General features: G+C 36.4%; 1 long non-coding RNA gene across 1 annotated transcript; it reads right to left on the bottom strand.

Moving 5' to 3' along the window:
- Positions 1-6,195: 6,195 nt before the first annotated feature.
- Positions 6,196-7,968, bottom strand: LOC136223718 (uncharacterized). Its single transcript, XR_010686079.1, has 3 exons — positions 7,928-7,968; positions 6,947-7,054; positions 6,196-6,674 (listed from the first exon to the last, which is right to left on the bottom strand). It is a non-coding gene; the product is annotated as an uncharacterized lncRNA (long non-coding RNA).
- Between the last annotated feature and the right edge of the window lie 1,622 nt (positions 7,969-9,590).

The raw sequence follows: 9,590 nt of genomic DNA on the forward strand, positions 1-9,590 counted from the left end.
AACACATCAGAGGAGAATACTTGGTGGATCCTGACTTTGGTAGTATCTGGGAGAAGTGTCAACACCAGCATGGGGATGGAGCGTATCATCTGATGGATGAGTATCTCATGAGGGGCAACCAACTTTGTTTACCCTGCATTTCCATCCGCGAGAAGGTTATTCGTGATCTACACGGCGGATCCCTTGGAGGACATTTTGGGCGAGACAAGACATATGAAGCAGTGAGTTCCCGTTATTTCTAGCCTAAGATGAGGAGAGATGTTGCCTACTTAGTAGAACGATGCTATATTTGCCAGACCGCCAAGGGACGCACTACAAATACTGGATTGCAGTTGCCTTTGCCTGTGCCAGAGACCATATGGGAGGATCTGTCCATGGACTTCGTCCTAGGGTTACCCAGAACTCAGAGGGGCATGGATTCCATCTTTGTCGTGGTTGATCGGTTTTCAAAGATGGCTCACTTCATACCTTGTCGAAAAACTAATGATGCCTCAGGGACTGCTAAGCTATTCTTCAAAGAGATTGTCAGGCTACATGGCGTACCTAAGAGCATTGTCTTGGATCGTGATACGAAGTTCCTCAGTCACTTCTGGCGAACGTTGTCGGCTCTGTTTGATACGTCTCTGAAGTTTAGTACCACCGTCCACCCTCAAACAGACGGATAGACCGAGGTGGTCGATAGAATTTTGGAAAACTTACTGCGCAGCAAATGTAAAGATAAGCCCAAGATGTGGGATGTGGTCTTAGCCCAAGCTGAGTTCGCCTACAACGGCTCTGTACATTCGAGAACCGGGAGATCCCCATTTGAGGTAGTATACACAAAGACCCCAAATCACGTCCTTGATATAGCCCATCTTCCTAAAGGAAACGTGACTGCCAACCAGCTGGCTAAGGATTATGTGCAGATGCACCAAGAGGTGAGAGAGACTCTTGAGGAGAGAAATCAGAAATTAAAGGCTAAGGCGGATGAGCACCACAGGGACCTATAGTTTGAAGTTGGGGATGAGGTTATGGTATATTTCGATAAAGAAAGAAAGACTCGCCATCGCCCCAAGCAGCAAGCTTCAGTCTAGGAAATACGGGCCATATAAGGTCACCAAGAAGGTTAATGCCAATGCCTATCATATAGCATTGCCGAATTGGCTCGGTAAAATCTCACCAGCGTTCAACATCCGTGACCTTAGCCCGTGGAAGCCGGATGTTCCTTTAGAGTTCAACAAGGACGAATCAGTGCCGAGATCTTTTAAAGAAGGAGAGAATGATGGGACATCCTAACTGGGATCACTGATCGCGCGCGCCCTGACGGATCCTCAGACATCAGATCCACGGAGGTTGTACCTAGGAGGGCGGATCCCCAGGACATACGAGCGGGGCGAATCTAGGAGTACACAAGGAGGCATATCAACATCTACCCCCAGGCGGATCTCTAGGTTTACTTCCTTTCGAAGTTATTCACCAACAACCCTGACAATCCGTACCTGTACTGATTGTCGGGGCGTATCACCTATTTTACCCTTTTATGGATAACCTTACTAAAACCCTAGTAGGGGTAGTCCTTGTCTTTTATTATCATTAGGGGGATGTATTTAAACCCTTATTTTCACTAGTACAAAAATGCTTATTTGTGTCGCACTTTTTCGGGTTGTTGTGTCGCACTTTTGTGCGACACAACAGGGGTGCGACACAAGAACTTTGCATCGCACTTGAGAGCGACACAATCTACTCATCTGTTGTGTCGTTTGTCACACGCGCGCGACACAACATATGATAATTCTTGTGACGCGCCTTAAGAGTGCGCGACACAAGCTCATCGGTTAATCTGGTACACTTTGTATCGCTCCTTCACCAAGCGCGACACAAAGTATTGATTTTTTTTTATTTTACAAAATTTTCCAGTATAAATTTTATAATCAAAATTTATTTGATTCTATAATATCTACATGATATTATAGAACATACACAATAAAACTACAAGTACCACATTGCATAAATACATATATATTCAAAATATAATCACAATTAACTTCATTTCTTCAAGAAATAGTTGTATATAACAATTAATTCAACTTGTCATATTCAAGTTTGTAGCCAAATAAACTAGGAAGATGAACAAACACTAACAACTTCCACAAAAACACTAATGCAAATATCTAGCGACTTGTGATTTTGATTACAAAATAATCGGCCCAAATATCTCGAACATCATTTATCTCCTCCTCAAAATATGCCATTGATTTTATTGCAAAATCCTTCAAAGAAAGTAAACATAAAATATCAATGTATTAAAGTAGCAAATTAACTTAAAGGAAAAACACGACTAGAATGAAAAAAAATTTGTAACTCTTACCCTTGTTAGATTCTCACTTTTAGTCGTGATATTGCACAATTTTAAACATGTTGCGCATTATATAAAAGCCACACTCCGTTGCACCTATTGCACCTATTTGCATATGCCACGCGACGCTTAAATGCACGTAAAGCTGATCTACACAGGACAGAGACGAAGTTACGAGACATTTATTCATCCAAATTGAATGTTTATGCAATTGAACCTAGTATAGGAGATAACCCATACTAACATGAATCTTAAGTCATCAGAGTCATTAACCATTTGAAGGAGAAGGGGTGGTTTCCAATTGTCAGTGTCTGTGAGGAATAGATGATTCCCAGTCCTCCCAACAATCAAATGAGCTGTTTGAGATGCTCTTCTCTCAAGAAAAGGAAGACCACAAAGGAATGGGAGCTGTACAATCAAATAAAAACATATTTACAATTGAAAAGGAAATCAAACGATTAGAAAGAATAGAAATGAAACAAAATATAACCCAAAATAAAATAAAATAGATAAATAAAGCTTTTTTTACATAGTTTGAGTATAGCAGCAAAGAGAAGTTTTGAGTTTCTAAGTTGCCTTCTACTTGTTATCGATATCTAGTATCTACTCTCTTTCAAGCAAAACACTTGTCCTATCAAGATTACTATCTTCCTTCAAAAACTTAATTAGGTTGCGCAGTATACTAGGAAAGTAAAATTCTTTAAACCACAATAATGATCACAATCTGTTTCCCCTATAAGAATAAAAACCACAGATTTAAATCTTTCCAAAACAATCAAAGGATAATAATGTAAGAAAACAGTTATACGAGTAACGAAACATATTTGAACTAAACACAGGGATATATTGATCAGTTGACCTGTTTATTTCCTCTTGAACCAAGATGTGGTGTTGCAACTGTTATAAAGTTCATGGGTTCCAGTCCAGCAATTATGACTTAATCATGGCATGGCACTGAATTCAAATTTTCTTTATTTGAGGGTTTCCCAAAAGAACTTGACAAATCCAGTTTCTGTGACTCTTGATACAACATTGCAACAGCATATCTCGCAACAACACCACCTAATGAGGGAGCCACAAAGGAGATCCTCTGCACCTGAGGCTTATTTTTTACAACAGCCAACACCTGCATCAGATGACACTTAAGAACTCAAAGCACATATGGGATCGCTTGTAGCCTTGAAGGCCTCTAGTAATACTACCCACTTTGAAAGGATGTACTAAAACTAGGAAAATAGAGCTCAATGAAAATGACTTAATTTTAATTCCTAGACATACCTCTTTAGCTAAATTGACCCTTATCCAAATAAAAGAATAAAATCTACGAGTGAATTCATACTTTTTCTCATTTGGAATCTCTTTTTTTTTCTTCTATATATTTCTCAACTAGGGTTCACTCACATGAAGTTGAAAATTTTATTTTGGGAACTTTATCAGCTTTTTGTACAAAAGTTTAGCTCCTCCAAAATCAAATACAATCCAAAAGGCAGCATTAATTAATCATACAATTAAACTAATGGAGAATTATCAACCTCTAAAACATGGTACAAAGCACTGCTGTAATAAATAATACAGAAGCAGAACAAGGAATCACTCTTGCTGTGATTTTCATACCTATTCTCTCACCAGTTAATTTATCATTAGTCAAATCACTCTCTTCGGAATAATCTTCTAAATGAACGTCGATTACGATTCTTACTCTTGAGATCTTTATCTGTTGTCTAAACGTGAATTGGATGTTATGATGCAGGGATTGAACCTTATCCCGAGGCTTGCTTGGTTACAAACAGTTATACATTCAGAATTCGGGAACGTGGGTTCGAGATTAACAGGGCTAACAGTGGAATTTTTACAGGTAAAAGAATAGAAACCATTAACAGAAATCGTTAACAGAAGAACATTAAATCATTAACAGAAGAACGAAGAACAGAAACCATAAACAAGAACAGAAATCATTAACAGAAGAGAAATTTCCACAAACCTGTGAAGCTATGCAGTAGGAGGCGTTGAAGTTGTCCGATTCGAGGCTTGAGGTGGCACAAGCCTTGCCATGGCGGAAGAAATGTCAGGCGGCCAGCCGTTTAGGGAAGAAAGGAGGTGGCTGCAGTCGATTTTTGGGTCTGATTACAGGGTTCAATGTTTGGGGGCAGTAAAAATAGAACGTTTTCTTTTTTTTTTATTAAGTTTTTTAAACAGACAAAATATGTTTCATGAGTTTATATTTTTTTTAATTTCATATCAATATGGATAAATCTGTAACAATTTGTTAATCTACTAATATTTTTTTAAAAATTATTTTTTATATTTAAAAAATTATGATTAATATTAGTATTATATCAATTATTAATTAATAGTTTTATATTAATTAATAATAGTTATAGTATTATTTTTTAATATATTATTATAAATAATTAAATTATATTATATTTTTAATTAATTTGTATGGGATAATTAGTTTGTAAGTTTATATGTATTTACATGCTATTTGATTTTCACTTTTTTTTTTTTTTAATTCCTTAGTATTTTAAGAAATATGAAGAAAAAATAATTATATTCAAATAGTAGTTCGTATTAGTTGTGTCGCACTTTTAAAAAGGAGCGATACAAAAATAACACACTCCTTGTGTCGCTTTGTTAAAGGCGCGTCACAAGCTTGCTCTTGTGTCACACTGTACGACAGGCGATACAAGAAGTAACTCGTTTGTGACGCACGCTCTTAAAGCATGACACAAGTGATGACACAGAATACTTAGTTGTGTCGCGTTTACAGAACGTGCGACACTAGTTACGCTGTTGTGTCGCTTTATTTCAAGTGCGACACAAGAGGTTCGACACAAGTGAGCATTTCTGTACTAGTGTTTGTAAGGATAAGATAACTTTTAATCAATAAAAAATCATTCTCTTTGAGAAACTAAGGTTTATACCTTGTTATTGGGATTCACTCCTTCTAGTTTAGCTAGAGAAGAACCTCTTTGTTGGTTTACGATTAAAACCTTCATTTATCGCTTTCAATCTGTATCAAAAAGAAATTAAAAATTTAGTAACTGGTCTGAAATGGGAATAAAAGAACAAGATAAATAACAATTGTTATTGGAAATGAAATACAATGAGGAACAACTTTACGAATTATCCATCCACCTTACGAACTATCTTTTTAACAATTATCACTTTACGAACAACTTTGGGTTTGGGTATGGGTGCTGGTTTGGCAGGAGGTTTGGCTGTATTATAATCTCGATTTGCAATGACGTTGTCTGTGAAGTTTCCCTCATTATTATTCCCCCACATCTCTTTCTGCTCTTAATTTCTTTGTGCTTGCATCCATTGATCATATGGTCTACATATTTATAGGCCAACAGCATGTGTTTCTTCAGAATATAATAGCAAATAGTAACAACTATCATCAATTAATTGTATTACCTTGACAAATAATTTTTTTTTTAATGTTGACCCGAAAATTATGGAACTTATATATCACTACAAGAAAACAGCTAGTTAGCTACCGCAATTCTAGTAGCTAATTCGGTAGCTAAAGTGTTTTACCGACTGAATTTAATGGTTTACCGACCAAACACATTCAGTCGGTAAGTGCCTAGTCGCTAGACAAATGCCGACTGTTTTTTTTATGATGGTCGCAGTCTATAGCCCATTTTATGTAGTCGCTGGTTAGTCGCTGGTTAGTCGCAATTTTACAACCAAATGTTGCGACTACAAATAGTCGCTAATTGGCTACGTGAAACATAAGCTGGTTGATTTTCCGACGAATTTTTTCTATTATGATGTACTATATTATATATAATTACAATTGTAATTACAATTATAAACATATTTTAACCTTTCACAATCAATTAATCACAATATTCATAAAAACTAGAAATATATTTAGAAATAATTAATATTCTTTTTTGAATGGAAGTAGGGGAAGGGCCAACAACGGATATCCAAACTAGATTGGCACCCCAGAACCGACGACCCCGGATTTATTCAAGTAAACAAAGAATAACAAATACAATAAGTTCAGCCCGAACAGGCAAAAAATGCTTAACTACACAACCCTATAATTACAAACACCATTAATATTATCATTGATCAAAACGTTACAAAAGTCGGGCGAAGAGGCCCACCCTTGCGCCACTGTTGTTGCAGACCATAATTAGCAAGTTTGTCAGCAACTATATACGTTGAGTCTACCTCAAGCCGCGTAGTTTATGCCATCCAAAACTCCAAGCCTAATTGACTGCATACATAGCACTTCATCACCACCTCTCTTCTTCAATTTAACATTCCATTTCAACTTAGACCACTTCAGTCTCAAACCTCACTGTTTAGAGCTGCATCCCTGAAGTAGAAATAAATTTAAGTCTAAGGTTAATGCTTTACAAAAAAATATTCAAATCTAAGTTAAAGGCTAATATCATGTAATGACATGTTAGGAGGAACAAGTGTTATTCATTCAAGCATATTAAATATACGTCATGGACAACATAGTACAACTACTGCAATGAGAATATGAATTTCAGTAGGATATGTAAAGTGACAAATAGCAATAAATTGTATTAAGAAGAAACAAAGACAAATAGCAATATATCAAATGGTGATTTATAAACACACCTCAATCCAAGCTGCAAATTTAGGCCTGCCTGTTGTGATGTCATGGTTCATAACTTCTGAGAAGTAGATTTGGACTCTATCAACGAATGGTAAATACGCTATATCAACCTGAAAGAAATTGTCATATCACCACAAGTTAGCCAATAAGCAATCAATCAATACATGCATTATGAAATAATTTAGTTTGGAATGCGTTTCCGTTTCCTACATCTTTACAAATATTGTTTCTCGGTGTCCATTTCGATATAACATTGGTGTCAAGACAAGAAGAAGAATCAAACAACACTAACTTACCAAACAGAACTGGCCAACAAGCAAGAATGGTCCAACATCAAATTTTTGAAGAGCATTTTCCAAGTAATTAAAAACAGGAGCTAAAAATAAATTAGCAGTACAAGTAAGCATAGTTCATATGAAGACAAGAGAAGACTGCGCATTTAAGAACAGAAAGTTCCAGAACTGACCAGTTTCTTGTATTAAATCTCCCTTCATTGAAGCAAACAAAGTTCTGATAACATTAAATGATCAAACATTGATCCAAGAAGCCTTAGAAATCTATAAAATCTATTCCAAAAAATAAATGGTGGTTATAAGAATATTCAATAAATCAGAAGAATGCACCATTTCAAATCAGAATCTATACTGCCAACTTAATTTCAATGTCTCTAAATTAGACCACATTATACTATAGTTCCATGCAAACCATAATAAGTTTAACCACAAATTCTTAGATCCATGAAGAAGTATTCTTACAAGGTGTACAAGTTCCCACTAATACATTAAAATCTTCATTTATGTTTTAGTTTACTGATTGGATCAATAAAATTTGACGTTTGTCCTTGTTAAGATTAAGACAAAAGTAAAAGGTTGTCACATGGACTTTTCAACAACAAACTAAGGCTTTTGGGTTGTTATTTCACATTGACAGAAAACGCTAATGAAGAAGAGTTTATGAGCAACAAAAGTGTCTTAACATTTTACCTCCAAGAGATGGTTGATTCATTTTCATTTTCATTTCCTTCATTTCGCTTCCTTTTCCTACTCAGCCCCCCTTCCCAGTCACAATAGAGTGTAACTCCTTTGCCAACATCATCCGAGTCAACTCCGCCTCTATTTCCATCCTTCTCTTCTCTTCCTCGCACCGACAAGTCTCCCGTGCTCTCATCATCTCTATCTCTGCGTGCTCCATTCTCACCAATGAATCCCCAAATAGTCTTAAGCTTGCCGCTAGACTGTCTATGGGAGGCGAATCGCAGCTTCTGGACCCTGAACTTGTTGGTTCATTGGAGGATTCTTCACTGTCCCTGATCGCTGACATTTTTTCTCCGATTCTAGAGGTCAGGCCTGCCATCCTTGCAAACTCGTCAGTCCAGTTCAAACTTAGACTGAATATACAGAATTTATACAAAAGAAAGAATGTCAAACAAAAACTAATCTCATTTCCTGGATTAATTTGCCTAGAAACTCAAAATTCAACTATTCATGTTCCAGAGCTAATAATAAACTGAAATTAGAAGCCAATCAGTTCACACTGATACAGAACAATCAGTTCATCAGTACAATATATTTCCTGTTGTGCTAAATTTGTTTTACCCTAAAATTTCTTGAATTAATCGTTCGAATTTCTCCAAATTTAGGGCAGGCTTCGTACCTATACATCAAATCCGCAACTATTATACTAATAGATTCTTCGTGAGCACATCATACAGCCACAAATAACTTTAAATTTTGTTGAATACGAGGAAATAAACGCCGAAATAGAAGCACAGAACAGAATCACAGAGGACAAATAAGATTAGGAGCTGAAATCTTCTTACCTGAGAAGAGGATCTAACGTCGGGCTTACCCAAAATTGTCATATCCTGAAAAGTCTAGATAGTGAAGGCCGACTACTCTTCTCCTTGACCACTCCTTGCGATTTCACTACGCGCTTAATTTTATCATCATCCTCACTTTTACTAAGCCTGGAAGAGAGCAGAGGGGGCTTAGATCGAGATCGGAAAGCAGAGGAATTAGGCCGGGGAAGAAGAGATGAGATAGGGCTTCAAGATCGAAAACCATGGAAGAGATGAGAGGGGGCTTAGGTCGTGATCGGAAAGCAGAGAAGAGAGGAGAGGGGGCTAGGTCGAGGTCGAGAGCAGAGAAGAAAGGAGACGGGGCTTTAGATCGAGGTAATTAGGTTTTTCTCATATTCATTTTATATTTTTTTTTTCTTTTTTATTTTAAATTTCTTTTTTCTTTTTCTTTTTATTGCAAAACACGGGCACAAATATTTCTCCCAAATTTTGCGACTGGGTAAAACATTAGCGACTGCATCGGTCGCTGATTAGCGACTGAATTATAAATGGTCGCTAAAAACGGTCGCTAACTAGCTGTTTTCTCGTAGTGTTATACGAATTCAACTCTTGTCCAAGTGGGTATATTGATTATAAAAATATACCATTATTCCCCCTTACATTGATCATATAGCCGAATTATAGCATGTGCTTTTTCAAATTATAATAACAAATAACAAATATTCTTAAATCTTATATTTAGTTTTAATTATTGGCGTATATATAATTTAGGTTGCTTAAATGATAGGGTGGTTCCAAGTGGGAATTTGGATATCCAAGTTTTATCTTGAAAAATGCAGTGATTAGTA

Source organism: Euphorbia lathyris, chromosome 3 (assembly GCF_963576675.1).
Source record: "Euphorbia lathyris chromosome 3, ddEupLath1.1, whole genome shotgun sequence".
Classification (NCBI taxonomy): domain Eukaryota; kingdom Viridiplantae; phylum Streptophyta; class Magnoliopsida; order Malpighiales; family Euphorbiaceae; genus Euphorbia; species Euphorbia lathyris.